At 35.5% G+C, this 25,036-nt stretch overlaps 1 long non-coding RNA gene across 1 annotated transcript; it reads right to left on the reverse strand.

The window, feature by feature from the left end:
- Positions 1-3,379: 3,379 nt before the first annotated feature.
- On the reverse strand, positions 3,380-8,943 carry LOC110927528. The gene is made up of 7 exons (XR_002585696.2): positions 8,284-8,943; positions 7,785-7,822; positions 5,334-5,391; positions 4,650-4,706; positions 4,348-4,415; positions 4,044-4,124; positions 3,380-3,772 (listed from the first exon to the last, which is right to left on the reverse strand). It is a non-coding gene; the product is annotated as an uncharacterized LOC110927528 (long non-coding RNA).
- Positions 8,944-25,036: the final 16,093 nt, after the last annotated feature.

The following is a 25,036-nucleotide window of genomic DNA, read 5'->3' on the forward strand; positions in this document are numbered from 1 at the left end:
TGGCCAACAGAATGACTGGTCCTTCGCGTGTTACGTGTCACAAGAAGAACCAAAATCGTGGAAAGAAGCGTTGAAAGACAGTGCTTGGGTTGAGGCCATGCAGGAAGAACTGCAGCAATTTCAAAAGCTTGGTGTTTGGAAGCTTGTTGAAAGACCTGAGAATTACAAGAAAATTGGCACTCGATGGGTCTTCAAATGCAAGAAAGACGACCGTGGAGTGGTTATTCGAAACAAAGCACGTTTAGTCGTTCAAGGTTTTCGTCAGATAGAAGGGATCGACTACAACGAAGTCTATGCACCTGTTGCACGTCTGGAAGCAATTCGGATCTTTCTGGCTTATGCCTCATTCAAAGGATTCAAGGTTTACCAGATGGACGTCAAAAGTGCATTCTTACATGGTGTGGTTGAAGAAGAGGTATATGTCGAACAGCCTCCAGGTTTTGAAGATCCTGTCCATCCTGATCGGGTTTGGTTGCTCAACAAAGCTCTCTATGGTCTTCATCAAGCGCCACGAGCTTGGTATGCAACCTTATCTACCTATCTGCTGGAGAACGGTTTTCGAAGAGGTCTTATCGGCTGTACTATTTTCATCAAAGAACAAGATGGAGATCTTCTTCTGGTACAGGTATATGTTGATGATATTATTTTTGGTTCTACTAATGATGTCTTGTGTAGGAATTTCGAGCGCATTATGCAGGATAAATTCGAGATGAGTGCTATGGGGGAAATGACCTTTTTCTTGGGCCTTCAAGTGCAACAAACTGAGTCTGGGATATTCATCCATCAGACTAAATATGTTGGTGACATCTTGAGCCGGTTCCAGATGTCTGATGCAACGCCCATTGGTACCCCACTGCCACAAAATCATGGAATTACTCCAGACTTGAAGGGTGAAGCTGTTAGCCCCTCATACTACTGCGCAATGATCGGATCTCTTATGTACCTCACAGCATCAAGACCAGACATAATGTACCCAACGTGCCTGCTTGCCAGATATCAAGTCAACCCGAAGGCCTCACATCTTGCAGCTGTAAAAAGGATTTTTCGTTATTTGAAGGGTTACCCTGACACCGGTTTATGGTACCCTAGGGATAATAACTTTGACTTGATCGCATTCAGTGATTCTGATCATGGCGGATGCAAAATCGACGGCAAATCCACAACGGCTGGATGTCAGTTTTTAGGAAATCGCCTAGTCACATGGCAGTGCAAGAAGCAGACGTGCGTCGCTACATCAACATGCGAAGCTGAATACATTGCTGCCTCAAGTTGTTGCTCCCAAGTTCTTTGGATCCAACAACAATTGCGGGACTACGGTTTTGAATTCCTAACTACTCCTATTTACGTTGATAATTCTGCTGCATTACAGATCACTAGAAATCCTGTGCAGCACTCAAAGACCAAACACATCGATATCAAATATCACTTCATACGTGATTGCTTTCAGAAAAGGCTAATCGATGTTGTTAAGGTCCACACCGATGACCAACGTGCCGACCTTTTTACCAAAGCTTTTGACAAATCTAGATTTGACTTCTTATTATTGGTAAACGGCATTAAGGTCAAGCAAGAGTAAACCAACATCGGAAAATCATTTTTGTAAATATCTTTGTGTCTTTTAAATTTATCTTAGTTTATTGATTTTCGGGGGAGTAATTCCAAAATCGGAAAATCCAAAAACATCGAAAAATTTCAAAAACACAAAAACAATAGAAAAACAAAAATGAGTTTCCTGGCGAGCAAAAGAGAAAATGATAGTACATCAGTGGTCTATCCAAACCTCTTTAAACCTTAAATGAAAAACGATAAGCAGCACTATATAAGATGTATCGGTAGGCTCACAATCATTTTAAAGTGTGCAGGGTGATATAAACTTAAATCGACTGAAGACCAGGTGGGAACCATTCATTGGCATATGGTCTTAGTACCGAAATTTCGTTTGATAGATTGCCGAGGTTCTGAGATATTCGGTCTTTATGCTGCTTATCATCTGGGTATCATGGTTGTATCTTTTACCGAAAAATAACGGGGACGCAAGTCTAGATCTTCCATGATACTATACATACGTGTACATATTACATACTGCATTCGACCTCAATAAGTGATAAACAATCACATGTCCATATCAAATAAGTGATAAAATACCACATTTATCCGGGAGTCAAGTTCGTCTCTCTGCTGTACGAAAGTACTGACCTGTTCACGGACTTGCTCCTGTGCCCTCATGCATATGAAAATCAAGTTCCTCATCAATAAGTGATTATATCACATAGGGCTTGTTTTCAAATCAAAATAAGTGAGTATCTCACATTTTATACGGTCAAACAGATGATAATCGGTATACTCACCGGTAAGATGAACCCTCGTGCATACCTGCACTACGTCAAAAAAGGGCTACGGCCACAATAAAAAAGTGTGACTATATGTCTTTCGCCACACAAATTTTTTCAACTCAAGTGTGACCAAAGGTCCAGTCATCGTAGGTATCATACGGCCACATTCATTTTTTAGTGGTCATTGCAACTTTAAAGTGTGGCTAAAGGGTACTAAAAATTTCTTGCTGGAATCAAGCATAAGTGTGGCTAAATGGTAGCAATGGTCACATTAATGTACTTTAAGTGTGACTGGTTCTATTATATGGTCACATAAATTTAGTAAAAAGTCTATTTTAGCCACATTAGTTAAAAAAGAGTGTGGCAAAAAAAAGGTTGTAATCAAGCATTGTGTTTATTAACTGTGACTAAATTGTAGCAACGGCCACATGAATTTACTATAAATGTCGTCGATTCTATTATATAGTCACATAAATTTATTGTAAGTGTGGCTAAAAACTTTTATTAGACACATAAAACATTTTTGAAATTGCAAGTTTGGCTATTGTATAACATTTGGTCACACAAATTTGTTTTCCTATGACATTTGGTATCATCTCGTCACATAAACAAAAAACAAAGTGACTATGGTGTGACTAATGGTTATTTACAGCCACATTTTCTAATCTTTAGTCACACATAACTTTTTTCCCATGACGTTTTGTATCATCGTTCACACAAACAAGAAACAAAGTGACTATGCTGTGGCTAACGATTATTTATAGCCACACCAAATTTTGTAAATTCTAAGTGTGGCTATTGTCCAACCTTTAGCCACATATATTTGTTGTTCTATATGGCCATTTTTGCGTAATTATCAATTTTATTTTCATTTTTTTTTTGTAAAATTAAAACAAAAGTAAAGTAGTAAACATGAACAAACCTAAAAACAAAACTAATGATATTAATAATAATAATAATAATAATAATAATAATAATAATAATAATAAACTAAAATCCATACATAAGTTTTAAATTTAAATAATATATTACATAAGCTTTTGATCATAAGCTATCTACAAATAATGCAACAACTACTTCATGTGGATCCCTCTCAAGGTCTTCAATAGCCATATAGAAGAAAACATATGCCTTGGTTGTCCAGGTCCATTTCTTCTCCCACATTATTGATGTGTTGTTGCTGAGATAAAACATTCATCCTTTGCTTCTTCATGTTTGCAAATAATGAATCCAAAGTCTATCCTTTTGTTTTGGCACTACTTTCCCTTATTTCCGATACATTCACCAATCCACATAAAGTTTTCTTTTACACTAAACGGATAAATATAGTACTATGAAAGTAAAGCCTCCTCCATTTGAAGCCTTATTTCGAACGGGTCAAGCCACATCCCTTCACAACACATAACTAGCTTGCACACCTAACATCATGGAACAGAATCCTGTATTTACAATGATAGAATAAATGAAATCTCAATAGGTTCTTTTTCTCTCTTAAAAACAGATTTGTGAACAAAAATTTGTTCAATGAACTAGACTCAAAATCATGTGGAATAAATGTGCATTATTACTAATGATCCATAAAACATTCATCCTTTGCTCTTTTTTTTTTTTTTTACTTTTATTTAGGTGCAAAATAAGAAATCCAATATTATTATCACAAGCTACTCTGTTACTATTGAAGGTATTGAAAACACTAGAAAATGATGAAACCTGTGCTTCAGGGCAAATGTGTCCAACAACATATCCATGAGAACCACCTGAAAATTTCCCATCAGTTAACAATGCAACTTCCTGCAAAAATCCAACAAATTTGTTGCAACTGTAATTATAGATTTATGACAATAAAATCCAAATGTGATTAGAAATTGTAATTAGAATCTAACTAAATCATAGCAACCAATGAATTAAATAAGTTATACGAAACGTAGCATGTAACTTACGAATATTGCTTATCAAGATATGGGTTAGACTATATTAAATAAGATATAATTACAAGACTAATAGAACATCTTACCTGTTAATAAAACTCCCGCAGATATTATCAACATATTGCCTAAAAGTTTAGAACTTGGAGATTCCAACCTAAACAATAAAAAGATATTTATGCGCAGAAATCAACATATGCTATTTTAATGTATATGGCATTAACCTACAACTAAATATGGAACTACGTTATCTTTTGGTATGAATTAACAGTTCTACAAATGTGAAAAAAGAGTTGTTTTTTTTGGAGTAAAATGCCATTTCATCCCTGAGGTTTGGCCACTTTTACGATTTGCAGAATAAGGGTAAACTAAAATTACTTAGAAAACATACCTGTATGTAGGCCTTAGAAAACACATTAAAGAAAAGTGAGTCATCAAGCTTCCTTATCTAAAACAAAAGGTACAGATACATTAAAAAAATGCAAAAGATTCACAACTGTACCATTCAACATCACACTCAAACCAGTAAAGAGAATATACAGTCTTTATGTAAGACCGTGGGGTATGGTGGGGCGGGGGTTTGGGGCATGGGTTGACACGTGGACTTCGAGGGTCACCGCTGGTCAGTTGCATGTTGGGTCGGTATGGCGGGGCGTGGTTAGCCCGCGTGGGTTGGCCACGTGTTATAATTTTTTTTCAATTATTATAAAAATACACACAAAATTAAAAAAAAAAAAAAAAAAGACTAGCCACCTATAGCCTAGCCAACCCAGCCAATGAGAGCCGGCCACGGAAGACCGCTAGGCCCGCCCAACGCCCGGGCTGAAACCCCCGCCCAAGGGGCCACGCCGAAACCCAAGCCCACCCGGGATGGTGACTTGGGCGTTTGTACCCAACCCACGCCCCAACCCCCGCCCCATACCCCATAGTCTAATGTAAAACTATTATCTGAAACTGACCGCATGTTTCATATCATCATAGTGAGCCTAGTTATCGGGTGGGCTGATCTTAATTTGTCAAAAAGTTTAAGTTTCTAAAAATAAAATGAATAGAATACATGGTAAGTACATCTCACCTTCGCGATCATAGAAAACTTAAGAGTAACAAACAAAACTCGCTTGATGCATGTGATCCTAGCATTGACCAGTTAATAATCACATTAAAAAAGCCAAAAACAAAATTATATCAGTTTTTGAGACGATCATTGTGTGCTTAGCAATAAGAACGCAAATCAACAGTTAACTAAAAAAATAAGTTACTTAAAAAGCTGTATTTATGTCTAGTGGCTCAGATTGTGTCCACATAATGAGTTTAGACAGAACTTATTGACAATCTAAGACCCACGCAAGTGTACAAGCTTAACTCTTCAACTCTAGATTTGTAAATCATTCGATAGGTATACTTTATTAGCTTATTTACTTTAAAGCTTAAAACTATATAAAATATAACTAGTAACGTTCTTTGGGATTAAAACTAATTTCGTGGAGCTCAGCTTGCTATCAAATTAGAGACGACAAAATGTGTGGTTAAGTCATAAGTGCCACAACTAACAAGTCGATAGTTGACACAGGTACGAGTCAAAACAGATAAAGCTTTAGTGCATATAAAAATGGTTCACAAACTGACAAACATTATGTACACAATATTTGTTAGAATATAAACTTAACATTAGGAATTTATTATTATTCTTATTATTATTATTTAGTATAGTTTAGTGGCGGTTATGATATTAACCGACCAGGTATATATGTAATATTATGTTGACAATTATCATTCATGATATTAACCGACCAGGTATATATGTAATATTATGTTGACAATTATCATTCACCAAGATTTCAATTTAATATCCATTTTTCATAAGAGTTCGTTCTCTGTTCTCTGTACAAACACACGTACAGAATCACACGAACATGAATACGATGTCGATTACGATGATAGCTTCCGCTAACATGTGGTATCAGAGCGCATGGTTAGAAAACGAAGAATTAGGATCAGAATTACGTGATCCTGGGAAGATGCGGATGAAGAAGATGGAAAACAAACACGGGAAGAGGCGAGAAACAGATAGCGATTCAGATAGATTATATGAGTCCCCGATTACGCGCGATTGCAATCTTGAAACAAGAGATTGCAATAATGGAATTGCAAGACGAAATTGCATTAATGGAATACGAATCGGGACGTCACGAAGATAACGGAGATGCAGGCGAAGTAATGACACGGAGAAAAGAAGACGATTCCGGAAAAGATGATTTGGCCTGTAAAGATGTTTACGATGGGGCATGCTTCACCCCGAATGTCTATATGGTTGGTTACGATCGGGAAGATCAAGAAGAACCAATCAGTGATCAGAAGGATCACAATGATTCAATCGAAGAAACGGAATACTATGATTCCGGTGACCGCAGCGATGAAAAAGATGAAGACTCGTATGTCTTCGTAACTGAAGGCGATATGCAAGATGATGTTCCGGTAACCGGAACCGTTCATGAAGAACAAGAAAGGAATCGGACACGAAGAATTACAATGATAAATGAAGTGAAAGGCAAAAGGCATGATACTCTGTTTTTTAAAGAAGTTTATACCAGATATACTTCTGCAAATAAATCCAAAAGGATGATCCAGAGAAAAAAGAAAAAAGAATGATTTAGTGAAGATTTCAGCGACAGAAGAAGAAGTTTTAGCGACGACAGTTAGTGACAAAAGAAGGAAGATAGCGACAGAAAACAGGTTAGCGACAGAACGATTTAGCGACACTGAAATTGCGTTAACGACGGTTCAAAGACTTACAGCGACAAGATGGGTAATGAACAACAATATTACCGCACTCGGCATCACGAAACAAATCAAGGTGGATCTATGGACGAATCATGACAAGTTTAAAGAAAAATGTGTTTATCATCAAAGCCGACGTGACGAGCCATTACCGATGCTAAGTTTAGGGGATGGTGTTAGAATATAAACTTAACATTAGGAATTTATTATTATTCTTATTATTATTATTTAGTATAGTTTAGTGGCGGTTATGATATTAACCGACCAGGTATATATGTAATATTATGTTGACAATTATCATTCACCAAGATTTCAATTTAATATCCATTTTTCATAAGAGTTCGTTCTCTGTTCTCTGTACAAACACACGTACAGAATCACACGAACATGAATACGATGTCGATTACGATGATGGCTTCCGCTAACAATATTTAATTATAATGTTAGATATGACTACTAAAATTATTACTATAATAACAATGCAACTTGTATCCTAAATAAGGCGCTTTAGAAGGTTTAACGCATTTGAATACACATCAGATGACCTCAATTAAAAACAGGCCTGAACAAGGCTGAAACTGGTATGAAACATCTAAAAATGGCTTGGAACCAGCCTAAACCAACTTAAAACATGTCTTAACCCCCTAAAAACAGTTCATTTATACTCTACCCCTTGTTAAAAAAAGGCCCTTGCTTCTTAAGCGCCTTGCATAAGGCGTTCTCAAAACTATCAAAATTACCAGCATACCTTATACTTCACACATAAGGCGTCTAAAACTTCATGATCTAGCACAAAAACAAAAGAATAACCATAAGTCACCAATTACATAAGCAAATAAACCACAATAATATTGTAAGTTCTGATGAGAGAATTGTGGACCACACAAACTATGATGATATGAAACATGCGGTCAGTTTCAGATAATAGTTTTACATTACATAAAGACTGTATATTCTCTTTACTGGTTTGAGTGTGATGTTGAATGGTACAGTTGTGTGAATCTTTTGCAATTTTGTAATGTATCTGTACTTTTTGTTTTAGATAAGGAAGCTTGATGACTCACTTTTCTTTAATGTGTTTTCTAAGGCCTACATACAGGTATGTTTTCTAAGTAATTTTAGTTTACCCTTATTTTGCAAATGCAATCATCAATTACTTGATGACCATAAACAGCACGAAATCAAATAAAATGATACTAAATCAAGAACTATACGCTTATGAAACTAAATTGGAATGAAAATCGTACCTTTGTGTGATTGAATTCAATTTTAATGCAACTATCAGTCCATCAAATACGAACAGGGGCAAAATCAAACTTTCTTTCAGCACCAGATGGAATCAATACGAACAACGTCAAGAATAGAATCAATAAGCTCTACTCCTTCCGTATAATGACCTTTCGCCCAATTTCGGCACCAGACTGCCCGAACACAAAGTTACACGGCCAGAAGATCTGACCGTACGGACCAGATCGAACACTGTCCATGGTCCTGGCTCGATGTCTAGTAAAACGTCTTAAACAAAGACAGGCGAGGTGTAGTTGCCCGCCACCACTTCTAGGTTTTACAGTTTCTCGGCAGGCGGTTCCCCCTTTTCCGGTACCGCAGTACCATTTGAACAAATCGCTTCATCAGGAGCGATTTAGGATATTTTCCACAAGGGTGCCAGAATCTCCCCTTTAGAGCCGCTACATGGGGATTTAGGAAATTCACGTAGTTCACTTCAATGAATCGGGGGAGAATATAGATGGACCCATTACACGAACTTTGAAGATAGGAGATGGATTCATGGCGAACAAAACTTTAACCACGTCCAGAAGGTTATTTTGCACCAGATCTGGTGGTGGATTTTTGAAGATGAAAGTGTTTTACAATTGGGGAGCGAGGGAATTAGGGTTTAGAATGGAGACAAGAGGGAAATGGAAATTTAGAAGTGAAAATATGAAACATTTGAAAAGTTTAAAGTACGAAAAATTTAGCGCCTAATAAACTATAAAATTCGGTTTTTATATTGAACCGGATTTGACTCAGAAACAGTTTAATTGGGTGTATCTAGAGGTTTAACTGACTGGTTTTTAAAACACTTTTGGTCACGCAAACTAATATATTTATTCTTATATAAATTTATAGATATAAAGTTATAAAAAGTAAATTGAAATTATATATATGTGTGTGTGTGTATTTGTAAAAATATATAAATTACATGTTTTAAAAAAGTAAATTCAAAATTTTAATTTGAACCATACAGAAAAACTTATTGAAACAACTGACATTAAATAAGACGTAACCATTTAAAATCTAACATGAAATCCTAAAGCCTATCATGGTTTATCAAGAGTTATTGTGACTATTAATCCTAGTATGTTACATTAATAAGATTAACTATACTTTGTTATGGTCCATTAAGGGGCTGTTTGGTAACTTCTGAATGGTTAAGTGCTAAAACCATTAAGTGCTGAACCATGATCCATTAAGACATGTATGATCAACTATTCAACATGGTGGTCTATTAAGACCCGATATGGTTCACTAAGATATATATGATCTAATATTGCCCATCGTGATTCATTAAGGCCCAATATGCCCTTTTAAGAATTATATGATCTGCTATTAGCCATTGCGATCCACTGATGCCCAATATGGTCCATTTAAGACATATGTGATCTGTTATTGTTGGTTGTCATCCATTAAGGCCCAATATGGTCCATTAAGACATATATGATCTACTATTGTTCATTATGATCCATTAAGGCCTAATATGGTTCATTAAGACATATATGTTTAACAATTGGTCATTGTGATCCATTAAGGCCCAATATAGTTCATTAAGACATATATGATCCACTATTGTCTATTGTGACCCATTAATGCCCAATATGGTCCATTAAAACATATATAATCAACTGTTGGCGATCGTGATCCATTAAGACCCAATATGGCCCATTAAGACATATATGATTTACTCTCGCCCACTGTGATCCATTAAGGCCTAATATGGATCATTAAGACATATATGATATAATAGGGATTAGTTTGATACCGAATGTACCAGTACCGAACATACCGATCCCAAAAATTGCCAAAATTTGGTGCTAGTAGCGGCATAGAAAAAACACTCTATATGGGACGGTACGGTTTTGGAAGGTAAAAGTTGATAAAATACTGGTTCCATAATGATGAACTGTAAGTTACGATCCCGAAAATGCTAAAAGGTGGGTACTGAAATTTTAACGGTACGGTACCATTCAAAATATCTTAAAAACATATGATTATTAAAAATGTTGTCTACAAAATTAAAAATATATTACAAAAAATGTATATAAACGTATCTCATATGCATACATTGACTTATTATTTAGAAAAACATGAGTAATAACAAAAATGGTTTAGATAATATAATATTTAATAATAGTTGAATTTTTTTATTAAATAATGTAATTTATAAATGAGAATATTATTTGAGTGAGAAGTTTTAGGATGATATATTTTGGGGGGAACTTATGGCGTAGAATCAAATATTTTGGAGGGAATTTTCAAAGATGTATGTTTAACCTTTGGGCACACATTTTTCCCATGACATCTGATATCATTCCGTTACACAAAAATAAAAAAAAATGACGATGGTATGACAAATATTTATATAAAGCCACATAAATTATTGTAATTTTAAGTGTGGTTATTGTCTAACCTTTGGGCACACAAAATAATATATGTGGCCATATATATTAGATTATAGCCACATTATCAAACATGTACAATAGTTGTAGATACCATTTGGCCACACTTTTCTAGTGTGGCTATTTTTTCTCAAAGTGTTTGATAAAGGTTTCGAATACATCTGTTTTTGGTCACATGAAACAAATATTGTGGTCGTAGATTACATTTGGCCACACTTTTCTACCATGGCTAATAAATATCACAATTTTTTTCTTAAAGTGTGGATAAAGGTTCCAATAGATGTGTTATTGGTCACATGAAACAAATATTGTGGCCGTAGATCACATTTGGCCACAGTTTTCTAGTGTGGCTAATAAATGTCACATTTTTTTTCTTAAAGTGTGGCTAAAAGTTTCAAATATATGTGTTTTTGGTCACATGAAACAAAAATATGTGACCGTATATCAAATTTTGCCACACTTTTCGAGTTGTGGCTAATAAATGTCACATTATTTTCTAAAAGTGTGGCTAATGGTTTTGAACTGGTATACAATGGTCACATTAAATAATAAAATATGTGGCTAAAAGTATTTTGAAATGTTGTGAATGACATTTAGTCACACATTTAATAAAAAAGTGGCAGAGCTGTTTTAGAAAAAGTGTGGCTAAAGCCCTGTTTTGGGGTAGTGCTGGATACGGGAATGTGTCGTGATGTGGATGAACACCGGTCGGTAAGTATAAATCATACCTTAACGTATCCCCTCGCCATGATTACATCTGATAAGTTGAGCTTAAGTGGACAACAATACCGATAATTGTTATAGGATGTTTATCTTAATGTTAACTAACTGAACAACAAGAGTGTTTTGACATGACCGTACACTGATATGATTCTCTTACCCTCGAAACTCGCAAAAAGAATGTCTGTATATATTTATTTACTGCTTAATTTTTATTGTAAACAGTTTCGTCGTTTGGTGCATATCAGCACGACATTAGCGGTGATGTCGTTTGATAACACTCAAAAGATATTAAAATTGTTGTCTTTTAATTTATTCAAAAATACCAAAAAGATTTTAGGTGTGTTTTAATATAAACTTTATAAAAGCCAAAAAGATTTTACTTTTACTTTATTTTCGATCGTACGATGTTGGAGCTCGAGTCTTCGTTACCTGAAACCTGTCTGAAAACCGAATTGACTAAATCTTCATAAACGGTCGAAATTTGCAAGTTTTGAAAGTTAAATCTAAAATTGAGAAATTTATTAAACTTTCAAACTGTCGGACGGTGTTTGATAGTGACATGGTCATTTGTGTGTCATTTGTTTATACTAACTATTCCAAGCAGTTGTTCTCATTACGCGTTTAGATTTCTTGCATGTGCAGATTCTAAAGGCTAGGAGAACATGGTCGATGACAAGCTTTGGAATGAAGACACGACGTGAAGGCACTCAAAAGATGAAGATGATCGATTTGCCGCTGGCCATCATCAACACCACAAGGATCTCACTTCATAAAGATCAAGTTTCTCACGAGCATAACTCAAGGGGGAGCTTATGTTAAGGGGGAGTTTGTCAACACACTTCCTACATGATACGGGTAGTTTGTTGATACACTTTCTGCTTTCAAGACGTGAAGACTTTGAAGATCCTTCGACATTGAAGACTTGAAAGGACATCAGAGTCTTGAAGACATGAAGATCAAGAATGATCAAGGTCAAGACAAATCTGCAAACATCGAAGATCGAGACAAAGCTACAGCCAAGGGGGAGTTTGTTGGTGCACTTGTGTCTGTACTTTGTCTGTATTCGGTCACGTTATAAACGATGTCCTTGTTAGTCATGTAAGTTTGACCAAGTCAACTGTCCTCCTAGTTTGACTTGGCCAAACAGTTAGAAATATGGTTGTCTTCTGTCTGGCTCGAAGGATGCTCATCGAAGGATAATGTTGATCCTTCGATGAACTCGAAAGATGAACCTTCGATGGATGATTCGATAGATCATCCTTCGAGGTTAATGCAGATCCTTCGAAGACTTTGTAATCGATAGATCAGATCCTTCGGACAAGACAACCTGGGCTGGGTGTATATATACCCATGCAGTGTATGTTGATAGATAGATGCACACATAGAGAGATAGAAAGTTGAGAGCATTCTGTCCGAAACACACACACACCTTGAGAGTTTGCAAAACTGATTTGTAAACATTGTGCTTGTAACCGGAACCTTCATTCGTATTAATACAAGTGGTGTTAATCGGTGAACCTTTATGTGTTTGTGTTTATACTTGTTTCATCTCGGTTTGCTTGCTAGCTTGGATTCCGCACTCGCTAGTGAGTTTGTATAACAAGGTTTAGGTTCGTCATCCTCCGAGAGGGACCTACAGTACTTGAATATGAAAATAAGAACTCATGGATATGGTTTCTTGATTTACTTAAGAAAGCAATATGTACACCTAATGGACTAGTTATATCATCAGATATGCAAAAGGGTCTACACATTGCAATTACACAAGCTTACCCTAACGTTGAGCATAGAGAGTGCATTAGGCACTTATTTAGTAATTTCATGAAGCGTTTTTGTGGTGATTTATTCACAAGAAATTTATGGCGAGCTGCAAAGACCTATAGTGTAAACGAGCATGATCGACTACTACATGAAATTGCTGGAGCAAATAAAGATGCACTTACTTATCTTAATGAGGATCACAATAAGATATGGAGTCGTTGTAGGTTTGGGGAGACATCAAAGTGTATCTATGTTACAAATGATATTTCGGAGTCATTTAATGCGTGGATAGGTGAGGTGCGATATAAACCGGTTCTTGAATTACTTGATTCGATTAGAGAGAAGATTATGGTAAGATTTGACAAAAAAGGAGGCTTTCAAAAAAATGGAAGGGTACCTTAGTACCTAAAACTAAGACTTATCTCGACAAAATCTCTAAGGTTTGTATAATGTTCCTTTTTTTACGTATATTTATAATATATTTTAGGTAAACGAATTTTTAATATTTTGAATATTGTATGTAGAAATTGGGTGCATATGAAATTTGTAGAAGTGGTGAAAATCGTGCTGAGGTGAAATACGAGGACAAGCATTGGGAGGTTTCACTTGATGATAGAAAATGTACTTGTCGGGTTTGGCAGGTAAAAGGTGTTCCGTGTGTGCATGCAACAACTTTTATTATTTTCACAATGTTAACTGGGACATGTATAAGTTGATCCATTTTATACTATTGAGAAGTTTAATTTAGCTTATACTTTAGAAGTTGCTCAAATGCCAACAAAGGATCAATGGGTGCATATAGATAATGAGGAGAAGATATACCCACCTGTAATCAAACGTCCACCTAGGAGACCAAGAAAGAATAGAATTAGACCTGGTGACGAGCCTAAAAAACGACAAAAATGTCCCCACGATGTGGTGAGTATGGACACCGTGAAAAGACATGCAAAAACTTAGCACTTGAATATTCTACTCAACATCAAGCGTCAACAAGTAAAAGGGGACAAGGAAAAAGTACAAAAAATATGTGAAAGTAGAAGAATTGGGGTTTGATCAACGGAATTTATGTTTTTATTATGAACGGAATTTGTGTTTTTTGAACGGAATTTATGTTTTTTTGAAAGGAATTTATGATTTTATTATGAGTATTATGGTTTTGTGTGTATTGTTTCACAAGAGTAACAAGTAGAAGAATTGGGGCGATACTACATAATCTGGGTAAATATGTAATTTATTTTACATATTAGAATGGGGAAATATGTAAATATTCATTAAATAGTTCATTAAGGGTAAAATAGTCATAAATAAGAGTCATTTAAATGAAAAGGGGAAATATGTAATATATATGAGTTAGGAAGGGGAAATATATAATTGATTTTATGGTTTGGTGAAATACGTAATAAAGAGGCTTAGGAGGGGGATTTATGTAAAAATCCCAATAATAATAATAATAATTAAACGTTTACATACAATTTAAATACAAATATAATTCATCCGTCCTAAATGCGTAGCAAGTTGCTACGCATTTCTGACACAATACTTAGAATTAGTATTTTTGTCACTTTTGTGTCTCAAATTGGCAAAAAAATCAAGATTTTTTTCTGTAGGAAATGTGTAGTAAATGTGTAGTAAATGTGTCAGAACTTGCGACACATTTTTTGAGTATGAAATTTCCGTAGCAAAACGACCACTTTTCTAGTAGTGCATGTACCCGATATATATATATATATATATATATATATATATATATATATATATATATATATATATATATATATGCTTGTTTTACCCTCAGGCGTAAGATCAAATAAAAAGTTTATTTTGCCTAAGTAAGATGAGAAAAATCTTAACCATTCATTTTTCAAATCAATGGTTAACATGAAAGTGTAGGAGAAAGGAGTGTAAGAGTATCTTGGGAAAATCCTATTTATGAATTTTCTCTTTCCACATGCAAGGCAAATGCATATTCCACCCCCATTTTTTAAACGTTCATAACTTATTTATACGACATTATTTTTTCATAAAAATTTCATCGTAAAATCGAGCGTCTTTTTATCTTTAATTTGAATACCATATTACTATATAAAATATGAAGACTAAAAAACCCACTAAAATGTGTTGTATTTCTATGTTGTATAACATTTTTTGTGCTGGATTTTTGTACTATATTTTTGTGCTAATTTTTTTTGTGCGGGATTTTTTTGTACTACATTATTTTGCTGAATTTTTTTCGTGCTATATTTTTTTGTACTATATTTTTTTGTACTACATTTTTTTACTATATTTTTTTGTACTAGATTTTTTTTGTGCTATATTTTTTGTACTACATTTTTTGTGCTATATTTTTTTGTTGTATTTTTAAAAAACAAAAGGGGTGGCACATGTTACTTTCACTCCTATTTATAAGGACCAAAATGTCCTTCATTCCTACTTATTAGGAGTGGCATATGTCATCATCACAATCTTTCTAAGGCTACTTAGGTAAAATCCACTTTTTAGTGGATCTTCCCCCTTACCCTCATGGCTCATAGTATACTAGATATACTAGATGATTACATATATACGTGCTACTATAAAATAGAGAATACGTGCTACTATAAAATAGAAAACGAGTGGGGTATTATCACAAACCCTAGTTTAAAACTTGGAGGGCAATTAATTAAGAGATAAATACATTAAAAAAAGATAAAAAGTAAGTAATATGCGGAGTAAAGAATCATAACAAATCCTATATAAATGTTACTACACCAACGTACTTGTTCCAGAATTCCTGTTTTTGTTTTCTCCAACAACAAATCACCCAACAACACTATAACGCTACTCTCACCATAATCCACAGGTATTACTCTCATCGATCAACATTTTGCTCTACGTTTTCATCGATTCTTATTACTCTATTTCCAGAATTTGATCGTATTCTTTGTTTTCAATCAATATATGAACTGTATTCTAGTGATGTTTATGTTCGATTTTGATATTATCTGTTAGTTACGGATTAGTATCTCTTGATCATCTATAATCTGATTTATGAACGGTTTTAGGGACTTAAATTCAGGAAAGAAGACAAAAAACCAAATCATGAAGTATAAGAGAGGAAGTACAGTGGAGGTATTTTGCAACCAATCTTGGCGTTGTGCTCGAATAGTTTCTAGCAAAGGACACAACTACACCGTCAGTTACGATGTGTATCCTGGTTTTACTAGCAAAGATGATGTGGAACACATATCTGTAAAATCTGTAAGACGTTGTCCTCCTTTGTTTGAAAGTTCAGAATGTTGGGTTCCTGGTGATGTGGCGGAAGTGTTTCACAATCTTTCATGGAAGATGGCAATCGTTTTGAAGGATATCGGTTTGGACCAGTTTATAGTCAGATTAGTTGGATCTTCACAAGAGTTTGAAGTAACTAAATCAGAACTCCGTGTGAGGCGATCGTATCAAAATGGTCAATGGATTGTGACTGGCAAGGTTCCTAGTGATCATAAAGAGGCAAACAGCCCCAAGCTTTTTGATGCGGGCCCAAGCGTGGAAGAGCGGGCCATTCTGTATTTGGAGGCCCAAGATCGGGTCACTAAAGGGGCTTCACTGAAATGGCTCTAACTCGGGCTACGGGGGTCCGTTTGGGGCGTGTGACCAGTCAAAACGAACGGGAGAACGAGCTCTATCTTGCTGCAAACGCCTACGGCGGTTTGGGTCATCGTCCGGGCCGAGAAAACGCTTATTTCTATTAGTTTTTCCCATTTTTATGTTTTTTCAAGTATTTTGGGCATTTTGTTTTTGGGCTTGTGTTTGGCCCGTTATCTTTTTTAGGCCCATTTCGAATTTCTGTCATTATTTATATGTCCCTTTAGTGAATGAAACAATCAGACTTGAATTTTGAGAAAACTTATTTTTCACTTCAAATTCCGTGGCCTTTGGGTTGCAATTTGGGGGTTGGGGAAGAGACACACGGGTATTCGTAGAATCAACGTGTTGATCTTCGTTTATCGTATCACTCACTACATCACTTTTTAAGTATGGTACTCAAGACAACCATCGGTTAATGGCGTCGCGTATTGTTTTCTCTAAAACCCGAAAACGAGCTTCACCTGGCTGTGATTCTCAAGATGAAATGAAGAAAAAACGTGCACGGAAGTTAACAATGTGTGGAAAAGAGGGCAGACATGCCTTGGTGCAGGGAACATCACCTGAAAAGGTGGATGATGTTGAATCCTCAAGTGGTGGTTGTAGCATTAATAGCTATAAACCGTATCATGGATCTGGCTTTTGTGTTGAAGATCATGAAAGTGATGCAGAGTCTGTTTGTCAGTGTGGATATAAGAGTGAATTGCAAGTTTTGTCCTTTATCTTTAGGCCATTTTGCAAATTTTGTCCTTTATGTTTAAATTTGACGAGTTTTGTCCTTTATGTTTGAAAATCAAGCACGTTTTACCCTTTAGGCCAAAACGTGCTTGATTTTTAAGGATAAAATGTGCTTGATTTTTTAAACATAAAGGACAAAACGTGCTTGATTTTTAAACATAAAGGACAAAACGTGCTTGATTTTTAAGGCCCAAAGGGTAAAACATGCTTGATTTTTAAACATAAAGGACAAAACTCGTCAATTTTAAACATAAAGGACAAAACTTGCAAAATGGCCTAAAGATAAAGGACAAAACTTGCAATTCACTCTGGATATAATGAAGAAAGTCAAAGTCAAGAAACAGATGAATCAGGTGATAACAAGGCAGTGGAAGATGAAATTCATAGACTGGAGTTGCATGCCTACCGTAACACCATGGTGTCATTACATGCGTCAGGACCCTTAAACTGGGAGAAGAAACAATGGTGACAAACCTTCGTATATCACTCCATATATCAAATGATGAGCATTTGATTATGTTAAAAAACTTACTTTCTGCTTCTAATAAACAGTCTTATTAGATGATAAGGTAAACCTCAAGTTTGAAACCTTTCATAGTTCATAAACCTGTAATCTTTTTAACATTAGCTAATTTTAAATCAGCTCATTAGTTTTCAAACTTTTCTTTTATCATTTTAGCTATTGTATTTAACAAGATGCCCTCTTCGCCATATGTTTTGACTTTCTTTTTAGAGTAAATTGCCATTTTAGTCCCTGAGTTTTTACCAAATTTGTCATTTTAGTCTAAATAGTTTTTTTTTGCCTATGAGTCCCTGACTTATCCCTTTTTTTGCCATTTTGATCACATACACTAACTCCATCCAAAAACTCCATCTTTAACCAGGGTATTTTGGGGATTTTCATTTTAAATGTTTTCAATTGCCATTTTGATCCAATTCCAAAAAATCAAAAAAATTCAAAAAAATCAAAAAAAATTCCAAAAAATTCTAAACTGACACCGTTTCAACGCGAACCGTTTCGACCCGAAAAAATCTAAAAAATTCCAAAAAATTTCGAGCTGAACCGTTTCAACGCGAACCTTTTCGACCCGAACCGTTTCGAGCAGAACCGTTTCGAGGCGAACCGTTTCGATCCGTACCGTTTCGAGCTGAACCGTTTCGAGGCGAACCGCTTCGAGGCGAAACGTTTCGATCCGTACTGTTTCGAGCTGAACCGTTTCGATCCGAACCGTTTCGAGCTGAACCGTTTCGACGGGAACCGTTTCGACCCGTACCTTTTCGACCCGAACCGTTTCGACCCGAACCGTTTCGAGCTGAGGCGTTTCGACGCGAACCGTTTCGACCCGTACCGTTTCGACGCGGACCGTTTCGAGCCGAACCGTTTCGAGCCGAACCGTTTCGACGCGAACCGTTTCGACCCGTACCGTTTCGAGCCGAACCGTTTCGAGCTGAACCGTTTCAACGCGAACCGTTTCGAGCTGAACTGTTTCGAACCGAACCGTTTCGAGCTGAACCGTTTCGACGCGAACCGTTTCGACCCGTACCGTTTCGACGCGAACCGTTTCGAGCTGAACCGTTTCGAGCTGAACCGCGAACTGGGTCGAAACGGTTCGGGTCGAAACGGTTCGGCTCGAAACGGTTCGGGTCGAAACGGTTCGGCTCGAAACGGTTCGGCTCGAAACGGTTCGGCTCGAAACGGTACGGGTCGAAACGGTACGGGTCGAAACGGTTCCGCCGAACCGGTTCGGCTCGAAACGGTTCGGGTCGAAACGGTACGGGTCGAAACGGTTCAGCTAGAAACGGTTCGGCTCGAAACGGTTCGGCTCGAAACGGTTCGGCTCGAAACGGTTCAGCTCGAAACGGTTCTCGTCGAAACGGTTCAGCTCGAAACGGTACGGGTCGAAACGGTTCGCGTCGAAACGGCTCAACTCGAAACGGTTCGCGTTGAAATTGTTCGCATCGAAACGGTTCAGCTCGAAACGGTTCGGGTTCGAAACGGTTCGCGCCGAAACGGATTTTTTGTATTTTTTTAGTTTTTTTATGATTTTTTAGAAATTTTATTATTTTTTAAAATTTTTTGGATTTTTTGGATTTTTTGAATTTTTTTTGATTTTTTGGAATGGGATCAAAATGGCAATTGAAAACATTTAAAATGAAAATCCTCAAAATACCCCTGGTTAAATATGCAGTTTTTGGATGGAGTTAGTGTATGTGATCAAAATGACAACAAAAGGGAAAAGTCAGGGACCCAGAAGCAAAAAAAAAAAAAAATATTTGTACTAAAATAACAAATTTAGACAAAACTCAGAGACTAAAATGGCAATTTACTCTTCTTTTTATAATCTTTTTCCTTTTTCTAACGACTATAAAGTTTTTATTAAAATGTGGAACTTTAGCAATGAGAAAAATATAATCTGGTTATATATTTCTTGATTCAAGATAAAAAAAAATTATGGAAAAATTAATGGAAAGTAAAAATCTTAATGAAACTAACTGATAAATTAATGAAAGCATATAATTAAATAATAGAAAGGCATAAGCTAAAATCAGTTGTCTTTTTATTTATTATTTGTTAAATAAACAAGTCTCATTTTAACCGGGAGGAATACGGAAATGTCACTGTCAAGTGCTTCTCCCCCGCTGATTTACAGATCTCGCCGCCGGCCGCCGGAGTTCCCAAGTGTGCTATTTTTTCACTCATTTCTTCACTTTTAACAGTTGTACAAGATACATTTTGAGGGGTCAAAGTGTCAAGACTACCAAAAGGTGTATTCGTTGCATGTATAGCTTAACATATAAATTTGGCCGGCCGGAGGGTCAACGGACCCTCCGGACCCCTTGTGGTTCCGCCCTTGCTCTTATTGTTATAATGGAACATGTTTATCTTTTTTTAAACATTAATGTTATATATAAATCATAATACGACATGACCTATTTGTATATAAACGTTCATATCTATTGTATGGTTAACAAGTTTAGTACATAACACGACTTTACCCGAATTTAGCATTTAAAATGTCTTTTTTGTTTCACCACTTGACATGTTTGTACCATATTCTTTTTGAATGGCAACACTTACAAACTCCTCCTAAATTACACCAACTAAATCATAATATACTCCTCTACCAAGTGAGGTAGCCCCACATTGACGTTCTTATCATTTACGTGAATATTTGAGGGCATATGTAATATAATAGCATTGTATTTTACTTGTGTATTAATATGGCACATGTACTATTTCCTGCTTAAAGTTGTTAAAGTTTATATCGTGTTAAATCTAAAATATTAGAGATCATTTGGAAACCAAAAATTAACAGGTTTACCATATTGAAATTCAAACTAAAATGTAAAAGTAAAAAGAGTATTTAAAAAAATTAAATAGAAAAACAAAGTGTTAAAAAGACAAAAATGCACTTCTTTAACATAAAATATAAACAGAGTTAGCAAATTGGATAGAACTGGGAACGAAACCTAAACCTAGCGAATTAGATAGAATTGGCAACAAAACGTAAACATGAAAGGTCTAGTTGCAAACAAAAAAAAAAGAAGCATTCGACAGAAAAATCTGCTCAAATCTCATGGACGATTTCAACACTTTACTCTTTTTTTTTTTCTTTTATGAAAGGTTTAAGCCTAGGTTGATGGTATATTCTTTTCTTTTTTGATACTTTTTCTCTGGTTATTGGACTAAATCACTAATTGCTTCTCTGGTTATTGAACTAGATCACTAATAGCTCTCTATGACTAACCATAATGCACTTAGCTGTCCCAAAAGCTCGCAGTTCGGATCTCGCTCCAAGCTTGCTCGGATTTTGCTCTGAAAAAGCTTATCGAGCTCGGTTTGAATGTGAGCCGAGCCGGCTCGACTCAGTTAGAAAGCGAGCCAAGCTCGCCTCGGCTCGTGAGGAGCCAAATTGACTCAATTTAGCTCGCTTGGTAGCTCGGCTCGGCTTAGCTCGAATTATTTTACTTATAATATATTTTATTTTTATATATACATATAATATATTACAAAAAGTGATTATTATTTACATGTATTTAGGCTTTAGTTTGATATCTATGACATATTTAAAGGTTGTTTGCCGTGCTAATAAACAAATATTTATATACTATTATTTTGGAACATTTGTATGCATCTTTGTTGTAATTTGTGCTTAAGTAGTTGTACCTTAATCAAATAATAGTTTTATTACCTTACCATATGTATGCATCTTTGGTTGTAATTTGTGCTTAAGTAGTTGTAACTTAATCAAATAATAGTTCTATTACCGTACCAAATTCAATCTGTTTTGTATGCTTGTATGGTTGTAAATTGTGCTTAAGTGGTTGTAACCTAATCAAATAATGGTTTCATTGTCTTACCATATTCAATCGTTTTGATCTATTTAAAGTTGTGTTGTTTTATTTGTAAATTATTATTATTTATAATAATCTAGTTAATTTAGCCAAAATCTTGTATAAATATAATTTGCAACATATTGATGCAATGGTTGTTGTAATATATGCATTATGGTTTGTATAGTGGTAAATATATATTATATATAGATTATGATGAACCTGTCAAACGGGAAAACATAGACGCGGGTTCATCGTAACGCACGAGTCCTAGATCAACTTAGTTATTAAATTCTTTGTTTTACGTTTTGGTTTAATTTCTTCGCATTAACACGCCGCAACTTTGTCAGTGGTCGCTGGAGGTAGTGTGGCATTAGTGCTCGCCCCCGCCGCAACGCGGGGATACTTAATACTAGTTGTATTTAATTGAAATATAAAACTTATTTTGCGTTGTTGTTGATCGTGATTTTGGCTTGTAATGTATTAGGTTGAACTTATTTTGAATATGTTCTTTTATTTTAAAGTATTGAATAATATTTTAGAATACGGAATTTTGAGAGATATGTATTAATTTTTATTTTTAAAATCGAGCTAAACCAAGCCGAGCCGAGCCAGCTCGGTTTAAAACCAAGCCGAGCCCAAGCTTAGATTTTTAGCTCGGTTTCAAATCCGAGTCGAGTCGAACTAGCTCGGTTTATAATCGAGCCGAGCTCGAGCTTGCCCTAGCTCTGCTCGGCTCATGGACATCCCTACTTACATGGTATTCGAACTAAAGTGAACTGGAAATTGTATAAATCACATAAACACTTATACATAAGAGTTAACTTTCATTTTACTCCCTGTGGTTTGGTCATTTTAACGGTTTTGCTCTAATAGTTTAAAAATAGCTATTTTCCTCCCCTGATCTTTCGAGTTTGTCGTTGGTTTGCTCCCTGGCTCTAACTCAGTTAAAACGTTCAATTAAAAGTATGGGTATTTCGGTAGTTTACTCACTGGCTCTAACTCAATTTAAACATTTAGTTAAAAGTCGTGGTAGTCATGGTCGGCAGGTGGTAGTTGCGGGTGGTGGTGGATGGTGGTGGCCGGTAGAAAGATTGGTTGGAAAGATGTGAGATCAGAAAAGAATTACTTATATATATGTAAATAAATAAGTTATGGGTTTATTTAGGTGAAAAGACTTACATGCCCTTACTTTTATATATAAAATTACCAAAATACCCTTTCAAAATTTTATACACATTTACTACTTAAGTCTCTTTATTTATTTTTGTTTAGTTTTATGTATATATACAAACACAAACACTTTATTTACAAACAAAATAATTGATGGTTTTTAAAATTGGTATGATGAGGTGGCCAATTACATTACATGGTCAGTTCCATATTTGTAGGTGTGGTTTTGAAAATATTGTATATAAGTTTTCGTTTTTATATATACTAGTAACAAGACCCGCTCGCGTTGCGGCACCTACACATCTCAAATATCGAACGTATTAGTCCAAGCGTTATGCAATGTATTAACCATATGAAAACGCACGTTTTTGATGTATCTAGTTGAACTCAATGTATCCTATAGTTGCATTGCGATTGGATCAAAACGTATTATATCGTACAATGATAACGTATTATACGTGACCCGACTAACTCAAATTTACATCGTCAAGCCAAAAACTCTCGAGGGTGTCAAAGTGGCATTTACAAAGTTCATAAAAAGTTAAGTGGTTAAAAATTGTCTTTCCTAAACTTAAGGGCTAAGAAAGGGTAAGAAACTATAACAAAGCTGGGGCTGAAAAAAAAATCTACCACAAAGTTGGAGTGTCAAAAGCAAACTATTTGTAAAAGTACCACCGACTTTGTCTTTTAAGTTATAGCTAGTAATAAGACCCGAGCGTGTTGCGGCGCGGTACATTGCAAACGTCGAACGAATTAGTTAAAGCGTTATATGATGCACTAACCTTATGAAAACACGCGTTTCGACGTGTCCGGTTGAACTCAATGTAACATATAGCTGCATTGTGATTGGATCAAAACATAACACAAATCAAATTTATACCGTACAATCGTAACGTACTATATGCGACCCGTCTCACTTGAATTTATACCGTCAAGCCAAAAACTCTCGAGGGGTCAAAGTGACATTTTACAAAGTTATAAAAAGTTATGAGGTTAAAAATTACATTTCGTAAACTTAAGGACTAAGAGGGGGTAATAATAAAGTTTGACAAAACTTGGGATAAAAAAGAAACTATAACAAAGTTGAGGATATAAAGGTTACTATCACAAAATTAAAGGGTAAAAAGCAAACAATTTATTTTGTCGATGGCCAATGACACCGACTTTCTATTTTAAGACAGTATAGAATAGAATTTAAAGGCATCATCTCTACATGCACTCCAATATATTCTTGTCGTACCCTCGTATTGATGTGATTTAATGTGTACAATACAAAGATGATTACATATGTCTTGATGCATTATTTTTATGTCGCTAGTGTCGGTTCAGTTCCGACCGTTGTCGAACGCGACTGTTCGTTCACAACCGCTCGTTCACGACCGATGTCGAACGACTTCCTCGGTCCTCCAATTCCCCTCCGTTTTTAAACGTTAATAACTATTTCACACGACATTATTTTTTTATAAAAACTGCACCATAAAATCAAATCGAGCGTTTTTTAATCTTTAAAACGAGTATACTATTTCTATACTTTGAAGTTTGTTTTCTTTTTTGAAACCCAAATATGTAAAACACAATGAAACCTAAAATAAAGATTTTGCAGTTGCAGGTTTTAAAACACAATGGGTTTTAACATGGTCATGTTTATGTTTTAACATGATAATAATTTATTTACAAACATAATAATTTATGGTTTTCATTTGCGACGGAATATCCGTAGCAAAATTGTAGCAAAATGTGTTCGTAGCTAGTGCGTAGCTAATTCGTAGCAAAATTTGGGACCGATTTTTCTCGTAGGATCTCTAACTGAAGGCCTAGATAGGCGCTATGGTGGACGACATTAAGGAACTATCATTTCTGTGGTTGTCAACAAGATCAAAGAACGAGTGTAAGGACTAGGGCTTTTGGGGAGATTCGAATCGAGGGTGTAGCTTTTGTTTGTAATCTGGTGGTAGTGACACTATCAAAATTT

Source organism: Helianthus annuus, chromosome 3, assembly GCF_002127325.2.
Source record: "Helianthus annuus cultivar XRQ/B chromosome 3, HanXRQr2.0-SUNRISE, whole genome shotgun sequence".
Lineage (NCBI taxonomy): Eukaryota > Viridiplantae > Streptophyta > Magnoliopsida > Asterales > Asteraceae > Helianthus > Helianthus annuus.